The sequence below is a fragment of the Zea mays genome, chromosome 1, assembly GCF_902167145.1.
Source record: "Zea mays cultivar B73 chromosome 1, Zm-B73-REFERENCE-NAM-5.0, whole genome shotgun sequence".
Taxonomy (NCBI): domain Eukaryota; kingdom Viridiplantae; phylum Streptophyta; class Magnoliopsida; order Poales; family Poaceae; genus Zea; species Zea mays.
The window spans coordinates 177187845-177198266 of record NC_050096.1 but is presented as its reverse complement, the minus strand read 5'-3'; the positions used below and the strand labels follow the sequence as shown (position 1 = coordinate 177198266).

The 10422-nt window shown below is 42.9% G+C and overlaps 1 long non-coding RNA gene across 1 annotated transcript; it reads left to right on the top strand.

The window, feature by feature from the left end:
• The first annotated feature begins 7438 nt into the window (after positions 1-7438).
• Positions 7439-10031, top strand: LOC109943465 (uncharacterized). Its single transcript, XR_004855390.1, has 3 exons — positions 7439-7762; positions 7886-9703; positions 9809-10031. It is a non-coding gene; the product is annotated as an uncharacterized lncRNA (long non-coding RNA).
• The last annotated feature ends 391 nt before the right edge of the window (positions 10032-10422 follow it).

Below are 10422 nucleotides of genomic sequence, written 5' to 3'. Positions count from 1 at the left end.
AACAGGCCAAAACAATCAAATGGTGTGATCAAAAGGTAAAATTGAAGAATATTAAGCCATGACATTTGTGCTTCGTAGAGTGGCCAACCCAGATATAGTGGGGAAGCTTCAGCTCAAGTGGGAAGGTCCCTTTTGGTGATATCTTCGTCGAGACCTGGATCTTATAGATTGAAAGACATGGACGGCAACGACATACCAAGGTCTTGGAATGCGGATAAGCTTTGATGATATTATGTGTGAACAATGTAATTTTCTTATTTTTCCCTATGGCACCCTTTTTCTTTCAAGTGGGGAGAAAGGTTTTCAATGGGGACATATGTTGTAATTTTCATTTTTTGTTTAGCCCTATGCAATACAAGGGCCAAATTCCCCCACATGTAAAATTTAACATCAAGGACCGCACCATCGAGTGCAAGAGGCCATGGAGAAGCTCAAAAGTCGTCCCTAAAGGGATGCAGAGCTAAAATGTCACCTAAGAGGTGAATAAGCTACAAAGTCGTTCCTAAAGGGACGCAAAGTAAGTTACGAAGCTCCAAAGTCGTTCCTAAGGGAATGCAGAGCTAAAATACCATCTAAATCAAAGGTGAAGAAGCTCCAAAGTCGTTCCTAAGAAGATGCAGAGCTTAAATGCCACCTATATCAAAGGTGAAGAAGTTCCAAAGTCGTTCCCAAGGGAATGCAGAGCTTAAATACCACCTAAGTAAAAGGTGAAGAGACTCAAAAGTCGTTCCTAAGGGGATGCAGAGTCTGGGTGTGTTTTTGGCATACATTTGCTTATTTCATCACATCATCTTTTTCATTCATAAACTCATACATTAGACATCTGTATGCTCATCATCATGACATAAAAGCATAGATATGACACAAAAAACAGGGGATCCTCTTTTTGATGAGAAAACATTTTGAAGGTGCTTCGTATCAAATGAAACTTCGTTGTATACAAAGATTCTTTGTTTCCAAAGGGAACCTGGTTGCATAGGAAAATGCTTTGATGTGAACAAAAAGAAGGGAAGGTGTTTTTCGCCTTCGGCTCAAAAGGCTACCAGCATTTGTTTCGTCCACGGCAAAGCAGTTCACACACGAAGAAAAGGGTGAAATGGTATTACAAAATATTTGCAAATGCTTTGACCACTGCCAATTACAGCTTTTTGTCATATGGTACAAAGGATTTCTAAGTGTTTCTACAGATAACTACAAAAGGAGATTCCAAGGTCTTCTTCAGGGTTTTAGAGCTAGCTTCGGCTCATCGACCTTCGGCGCCATCATTCTGCAGAATGATAAAGTACAAGGTAATCAGGAATCTGATAAGGAAGAATCAAGGTAAAAGAACAAAGGTAAAATTTCATACTGTGTCAAGCAGCTTCCGGGCTTCGTCTCCAGCTAATTCACGTCCACCGTTAGCCCATATTTGAGTAATAAATCTATTCCCTATGCTTCAGGCTTCGGTTGGAATGTCAACCAAATCTGATGATGAAAGATTGAAATTCGGCGTGTTGACAGCTTTTGCGTGATTACATCCGGCTTTTATGAAGGCGACAACTGTACCACGAGAAGCTACCAGCGCAAATAAGTCTTCGTGGTCGGTTATGACTTTGTCAAGGACATAAACCTCCTTTTCAATGCATTCAAGTGCCCCGGGTATATCTTCGGCCGAGAGGCTGGTTTCTTTGGTTGCAGCTCCAATTGAATTGAATATACTCCTCAATCGAGCGATGCATCGGCTTGCAAAATCGAAGCATTTCTCTTTCAAAGCCTTCACCGCCTCACTAAGCTTCGAATTTTCTCAGATTCAACCTTAAGTCTTGCTCTCAAAGCTTCATTTTCTTGTTCGAATTGAGTAGAGTTCTCCTTCAAAAGTGCTTGAGCGCTTGATAGGTCTTTGCATAACTTCTTGTTTTGAGTTTGCGCTTCGGCAAGAGACCCTTCGACTGAACATAGCATTTTTTCTTTCTCCTTCAAAGAGTCTTCAAGCTCTTTGACCTTATCCTCTAAGCCCTTTAATGACTTCGTTTTTCCTATCTTCGTCGTCTTGTAGCATCTTCAAAGCTTTGCTCAGTAGTTAACTCTGTAAAAGTAGGTCCAAACTTAGAATATTTAAGCTAATGCCGACGCACATGGGTAACTTAAAAGAAAGTGCTTACTTTAAAGTTGGAATAAAACAGGCTCCCTATGATATGCTGGCGCCTTTAGCAGTTGATATCCTTTTCAAGCTTCGGGAATCCAATGCTCTTTGACAAGGTGCCTATAATTTTTGCATCGGCACGATCATGGATGCATCCTATAACTTCTTCGTCTACTCCACCAAAGAGCATGGACCCTTACTGGTAGTAGGGATGGTAGTTGGACCCGTGGGTATGGATACCCGCGTGTTTCGTACCCGGTGGATATGGATACGGGTAGAAAAACTCACCAGTGGGTCCTATCGGGTCGGATACCCGAAATATATCGGGTCGGGTATGGGTAAAATACTTTACTCGTGGGTATCTAGTGGATATCCGAGATATCAATATACCTCTTTAAATATGCCACATCCACTAAAAATAAAGGACCATAATAGAATGGAGCCAAAAAATACACAACAATCCTGGTTTTGTTGCATGCTAGTTGCTGCTACTTCACCATGGCCATAGGCACGGCCATGGGCTGCTGTTGCTGGCGGCAGGCTGCTGCTACTATACACCATGTCACGGACTGCTGGAGCTGGTTGCTACATGTTGTTTTTTATTTATCAATTTATCATGGTGCATGTGTTGTTGATTAATGAATATTAATTTGTGTTGTGTTAACAGTCAACTGTAATGTACTAGAGACCAATGAGACATTGATAATGTCGTGACTGTCAACTGTCATGAACTCATTAACCTTTTATTCTCTATACTCGAATTTAAATCTATTGGATGCGATAATTATGAGTTGAGATATTGTATCGACGTATAGCCAAATATAGTCATTATCGTGTTGTACTGGTGCTTAGATGGAAACTAAAATATTTTATGTATTTATTATAACACTAATTGAATGTTATTTAGTCTACAGTAACATATCCACTGGATACCCGATATCCGGTGGATACCCGATGGGCACGGGTACGGGTACGGGTACAATTTCTCGCCCGATTGGCTTGGTGGGTATGGATATTTGTAAAAGTCTCGGGTACAATTTCGGGTCAGGTATTATTATACCCGAACAAAATCCGACCTGATGCCATCCCTAACTGGTAGCCACAGTTCATAGCAAAATCCTTCAACTCTGCCATATCTTCTTCGGAAAGCTGTTGGCCACCCAGGTGTCGTAGGTCAAAGTCTGCTTCCTCCGAAGAGATTTCTTTAGCCTTCTTCCCTTTTTCTGAAACTTCCTTCTCCACAGCCATGTCTGATACAAGTTTGTCATTTTCGGACATGGTAGCTGTGAGATCCTCGACTTCAGTTGCGACGGCAGCTTCGGCATCAGTAGATTTGATAGTCTTGTCTGCCGAAGCTAAAGGCGGGGTTTTCTCAATTGCATGGAGTATGTTCATCATACGTCGTTTTTTCTGCCCCCCATCTCTTCCGTCGGTAGCCGAAGGGATTTCCCTTTTCTGTAAAAGGTTGGTCAGTTCCGATCCCAGAGTACTTAGCATCTTGAATGGTGGGGATTCAGTCATTACCTTCAAAATTTATGACGCTTCAGCAACAGAAGGTGACGAAGGGCTCAAGGTTCTTTCCGGCGCATCATGTACCTTTGGTTCAGCCAAAGGTACCTTGTCAAGTTTCCGTTTCTTAGGAACTGGTTCCTTCGGCTCTGGCGTTGTTCTCATCTTCTTCAAGGCCTCTTCGTCTTCCTTCACAGACCGGGCAGCTTGCCTGCTCAGAATGCTGACGACTCTTTCTTTTTGTTCCCCCGGCCCCTTCGTCAAGTCTCTCATAATCCGGGTACTCGAAGTTCAGGACATCCATTACCCGATTTAACCTTCGTTTCGGCCAGGTGCCAAAGGCAGCAGTCATTAATTGATCCTTTTTCTTCGTGTAATTCCCAAGAATTTCATTACACATAGTTTCAATCATTTCTAACCATTCAGTACATGGTTCCTTGAATTGCTTTTCAAACTTGTAGCGGAAGGGAAGGCGAACAAGTTCATATTTCTTCCCTCCTTTCTTCTTCTTCGGCATCCCCCAGCCTCTAGAGGTTGGAAATGTTTTATTTGCCAGATATTTCTGTACTAAGTCCCTAGTGTTAATTTCAGCAGCCACCACACTGAATTCGACTTCGGCCAGCTGGCATGGGGAGCCGAGTTGCATATTACATAATGGCCTTGTCATCCCGAAGCTCAACCTCAGAGGACTCATAACCATAGTCATGAGTTTCTCCCTCTTCTTCTCATCAGCTTTCATGTAGAACCATTCGCTTGTCCACCCGGTCGACCACTTAGTGCGGTGGCCGATCACCGGGGCCTTGGTGTCTTTTCGGTATGCAAAATTATAACATCCAAAGTTTTTGTGAAGTCCATATTCTCTGGCCTTCGTCTGATAATGCAATTCGTGCACTCGACAGAAACCTTCGGCATTAGCACTCATGCCCTGGCTTCGGAGAGCCCATATGTAAACACTCAACCTGACAATGGCATTTGGTGTCAGCTAATGAAGATATATTTCAAACCTCTTCAAAACCTCTCCTATTATATCATATAGAGGAAACCGAAGCCCCGCCCTGAAGAAGCTTTTAAAAACAACAACTTCATCCTCCATCGGCTCCGGAACCACTTCCTCGCCAGCAAAGCGAATGAGTTTTGATGGGCTAGCTTCTTCATCATAACCAGGCCCCCTCTGACACGGTGGATTTTCCAAATTCAATATGACTCAGTTTTGATGGGCTCAGAATATTGTTGTCTTCTTCGATTTCATCATCACTCCTGTCCTCAACTACAGTCTGCTCAGCTTCGACAGTTTCAACTTCGGCAACAACTTCTTCCGGCACGACTAGACCCGATCGCCTCATCATTTCCGATATTGGTGTTGTTTCTGTCATTCCAGCATCATCTCCCTCACGGGACACCCTAGCAGTGGATCTTACTCGGGCCATTTCAAGTGTTGTGGTTCCTTAAGACAAAGCTGACTTCGAATGACAAAGAGCGTGTTTGGAAAGCGCAATCCAGAAAGCTTCGACTTTGGTTAAAATTTTTAACAGCACAACAGTGCGATGACAATGAATGTTGTGGTAACTCCTCACCATCCTGTCTGCTTATACAGTGTTGCAGGGGAAGAAGGCGAACCGCCAGACTGTCTGCACTGGCTGAGCGGTGGACCGCTCGGCGCTCGGAATATTTTAATTGTTTTTCGAAAACAAGCTCAGGGAAGGTGTTTTTTGGACCTTCGGCATTTCGAAGCCTTTGTGTTTTTCGCGGATCGAGCTCGTTACGAAAAAACGATCTAGCACCGCGAAGGGGCTACTGTTGGGGGTTTTCTTCTCTGCCGAAGGCCCTCAAGGCAAAAACACCTTCGGCAAAATAATACTGAGGCTCGCCGAAGCCATCTTGAGCCTCGGTTTATCCCCTCAAGACGAAGACCCTGCATAGAAGCAAAAATGCAGAATGCCGAAGCTCAGTAGCTTCGGCCCAGACCAAGCAGAAAAGGAAAAAAAGACTAGATAGACCTTATTAGTTTGAGTTGCTTGTAAACAAATGTTCAAGGGCATGGATGTAATTTTATCCGGGCTGCGTCCCGTGACTATAAATAGATGAACAGTAACTCAGTACTGTTCACGCTGGATTGTATTTACTTTCTCGCATCCTCGCATTCGAGCAAGCCGAAGGTACCAGTGTAATATTAACATTGTTGATATTCATATATGTTTTATAGAATGCATGAATAAACGAATTATTAATATATGATTATCATATTCACCCCTTCACATTCCCTTTCATATATTAATATGATGAAGGTATGTCCTTCTCGACCTTCGTCTAATAAACATTATACCCTTGAGGAAATAATGCTTCGAAGGACGAAGGTCCTTAATGATTAACAATTGTGTTGCATTGTTCTTAATTCACAACATTTAAGAATAAGTGATCAACAGTGGCTATGGAGATCTTTGCACGACATGGATATATGGAGGTCCAACGCTAGATTAGAAAGAGCTTGATTTGTTGATGTTTTCCTTCTGAGAATGTTTATGATAGATGGTTGTCTTTTTTCGATTTGTAAGGCCGTATGCAAGAGACTGCAAAAGACTGGAACATTTTGTTTCCATAATAAAAAAATGCAAATATATCGGATCATCGATTGTTTTAACTATCTGTGCTTGTGCTGGAAATCTAGTTGTGACTATAATTATATTACCCTTGACTTGTGATTTTTTGAATGGTGCCAGTAGATGTTTCCATTCATCCTCAGAGCCACAGTCCCACACATCATCCAGCACAAGCAAAAATCTCTTGTTTTTATTCTTTCTCCTATCAAATCTCCTGCAGTATCGATACTTTCACCCCATCGGCTTTGGGGATATATTTTCCAATCTCTTCTATCAGCCTATTCACCTTAGGGCTTGTTCGGTTATTGATATTACATGTGTATTGAAGTGTATTAGGTGGGATTGGAATGTATTTTGACTTGTTATGGATTTAAACCGGCTCAATCCCCACCTAATACATGTGGATTATCACCAAAACGAACAAGCTCTTAAAGTTGAAGGATACACATGTCCAAACCTCGACATCAAAATGGTTTTGAACCTCTCCATTGTGATATATATGTTGTGCAAGAGTCTGTCTTTCCTATGCCCCCTGGACCAACAACTGGGATGACCGTGAGGACCTCGCCGGAGTGTGATATCACGTACCATGCTATTCATCACAAGATCCCTCCCATACAATTTCGGCTCTATATATACTTTCAGAGGTGGTGTCAGGACGATGTTTGGGACTGTGCTCCAGGCAGTTAGAACATAACGTTGTAACAATGCCAGAAACCTTCTGTTGCACGAGCTGCAATTGCTCCACGATACGCTGGATTCTTTTGGATACGTCAACCCCTATTAAACCTCAGCTTTGATGGTTCCTTTCCAGGGTTCCTCTGTCTTGAACCATGCGGACTGCTGTCATCACCAGGAACATACGGCCGAGATGAGCGACGGGTGCTTTTACCGGCAGTATGCATTGCCCGCACTGGCAGGTTTCTGTTCCCCAACCATTTCGTTGTCTTCTCAGCTGGAAGCAGCACCAGGTGATTGGTCCTGCTCTTCAAATTAATATATGGGCTTACTACAGACATGGAGCTGTCAAATTAGTCACCATCTTGAAATATTGCTTCGCACAATTATGCTAGATGTTAATTGCTTGTAAAAACTTTTTTTCCCGCGTTTTCGACTAGTGCATGTTGTAGCAGGCAGTCACCATTAGTGGTCAGCCCTCTCGACTTTTCAGAGCAAGATGTCACAGATAAGTAGTCACAGCAGGCAACAACCTGCTGTTCATTTAGAGGTTTCCCCCTTATTTAAAAAAAATATATGTGGCCAGCCGGACCGGGCAACTTCAAGGCCTAAAGGCCGAGCAGCCCCAGCCGGCTGCGGTGAAGCTACGGCACCTCGGTGCCTTCAGCTGCCTTACGGGAGTAAGGCAGAGGCTGGCGCATAGGCGGTGGTTGAGAGCAGCAGCGACGGCGTTCTTCGTACGCCGATTTCTACGGCTCGATCTTCCGCTCTTCTCGCTAATCTATTTGCCTCCTTCGTTTCTCGGCTCCTTAAAGGATGGGCAGTCAACCCCTGAGCGACAGGCTGCAAAACACCGGTTCGTGGTTCTTCTCTCCTGCTCTCTGTTCCAATCGGTTTGATCTATTTTGGTCCTGGCGTTCTATTTGACTGGCTGGTGGTGATTGGAAGAAAATAAGGAGGAATTGCTGCTCCTGTGCAGTGTGTTTCTCCCGTGTTCTAGTGCTCCTCTTGTGCGCCTATGTGGCGCTGTGTTCGTCTGATTATTGTCCACCGTGGCCTGGTGTTTGGACTCTCTGCTGCGCGGTGTTCGTCTTCTCGGGCTGGTGCTGTGGACGTCTCACACGATCTCAGCAGCGGCTCTAGTATCTCCGTCAACTTCCCGCTGTGCAGGCCCGAACGTGGGCGGCGGAATTGGTTTTCTGGGATAGAACTTCATGTTCGTTGAGCTGGTATTCCCACGTAGACAATCTACGTGTTGTGAGTTGCCCGTTGCCTCACTTTATTTACTGTTTAATTTTGTGCAATCTGCTAGTATTAAATACTTGGGTGTGATTGCACTATTGTGGGCGGATTTGTTTGCTCAATAATAATAGCGTTATAGTGAGACAACGTGACAGTTTGAGTTTTAGTGTGTTGTTAATTTCAGCATCAAGTATATATTTGTGCCTAATTATATCTATATTTGTTGAGATTGTTTACCTATGTTAAATTATGTTATTTTATTTAATACACAACTCCTTACTATTTGTATTTATGCTTGATTACATGTCTCATTACATTTGATCTAAAACCCTGATTTGGTAAGATAGGACTGTCACGTTAGTCGAGGATCTCTGATCACCGTTTAGCGTTGGAGGGTTGTTTATTACAGCAACCCGCTATTTTGAGAGCAATATCAAAGGATAAACTTTAATGTTTATGTGCATAATCTGCCTTCTTCATCTACTAGACATGTTTATTGTTGAAATAAACCTGAGTAGCTATTTTACATGTTTTCATGCCCTAAAATTGCTACTGTTCATTACTGTTATATTTACGTATGACATTTATCTGAGTTATATGCATGTTTTATTCGGAATTAGAATATTTAATATATTTAAATATGTTAGAAGCATGTCACTTATTTCTATAAAACTTCAACAATCTAGAAAACCAATTCGTACAATGGCCTCTAGTTCTGATTTCATTAAGCCTGAAACGTTCGACGGCGCAAGCTTTAAGCGCTGGCATATTAAGACTCGTATGTGGCTCACTGACCTAAAACTATTTTGGGTAATGATGTCGGATGTTCCCGAGGCAGCATCAGATGATGCTGATGTTGCAGCAAAGGCTGCCAGACTAGCGAAGAAGGCCAAGTGGGACAAAGCCAATGAGGCATGCATGTCTCGTCTGCTGAACGTCTTGTCGAACCGCTTATTTGACGTGTACTCTAGTTTTACCTCCGCTAAGGGTCTTTGGACTGAACTTGATAATGAGTTCTCTGAAGTTGACAATGGCAATGAATCATTCACAACGGAAAACTACCTCAACTATAAAATGGCTGAGGGAAGGTTTGTTATGGAGCAACTATAGGAGATTCAACTCCTTGTTAGGGACTTGGTCCAATATGGTTGCACCCTACCAGAAAGTTTTCAGGTGAGTGCAATACTAGCAAATCTCCCGCCTTTTTGGCGAGACTTTGTGACTTCACGTCGCCACATGAAGAAACAAATGACTCTCACTTAGTTGTCTGCTGCTATAAATGTGGAAGAGCGTGCAAGGGCCAGTAACAAGTCATCCCAGCAACTCCAAGCTCACATTGTTGAGAAGGGCGGAGATAGAAAATTCCAGAAGAAGAAGAACTCTCCACAGAAGAATCTAAAACAACCTAAGTCCAAAAAGATGATGAAGAAGGAGGACTTTATCTACTACGTTTGTGGTGTCTCCGGGCATACAGCTCGGAGGTGCAAACTAAGGAAGGGAAAAGGTCCTCCACCTCAGTGCAAAGAAGAGAACGTGGTGGTTAACTCCACCCCAGGTATGCACTCAGGCCTTTATGGCAAGTCCATGAGATGACTGGTGGATGGATTCAGGTGCCACTGTTCATATTTGTGCTGATCGATCCATGTTCTCTTCTTTCCAGTGATACAACAGCGCACCGGTCTTGATGGGAAATGGTGTTCAGGCAGCAGTTCGAGGTACTGGACAGGTCTACCTGAAGTTAACTTCAGGGAAGACGCTCGTGCTGAAGGACGTGCTCTATGTGCCCTCGATGAGCCGGAACCTCATATCTGTGTCGCTGTTGCTTCGACAGGGTCTCAAATTAGTGTTTGAGTCTAATAAAGTGGTCCTATCTAAGTTTGGTACTTTTTGTTGGAAAGTCATATGAGTCAGGCGGTTTGTTCCGCCTTTCTGTTTTGAACAATCATTCTTCTTACCATGTTAATGTGGTCTGTAATAACGATTTTATTAATGATATTTGGCATTCCCGTTTGTGTCATGTCAATTTTGAGGCCATTAAGAGACTAAGTGACATGTCTTTAATTCTTGAATATAAACATGTTAAAGGTGCAAAGTGTGGTATTTGTGTGCAAGCTAAGCAGCCTAGAAAACCATTTCATACGGTTGAAGGCAGAAGTACCACTCCTTTAGAACTAATTCACTCAGATGTCTGTGAGATTAATGGTATAATCACAAAATGTGGTAAAAGATACTTTCTCACCTTGATAGATGATGCTACTAGATTCTGTTATATTT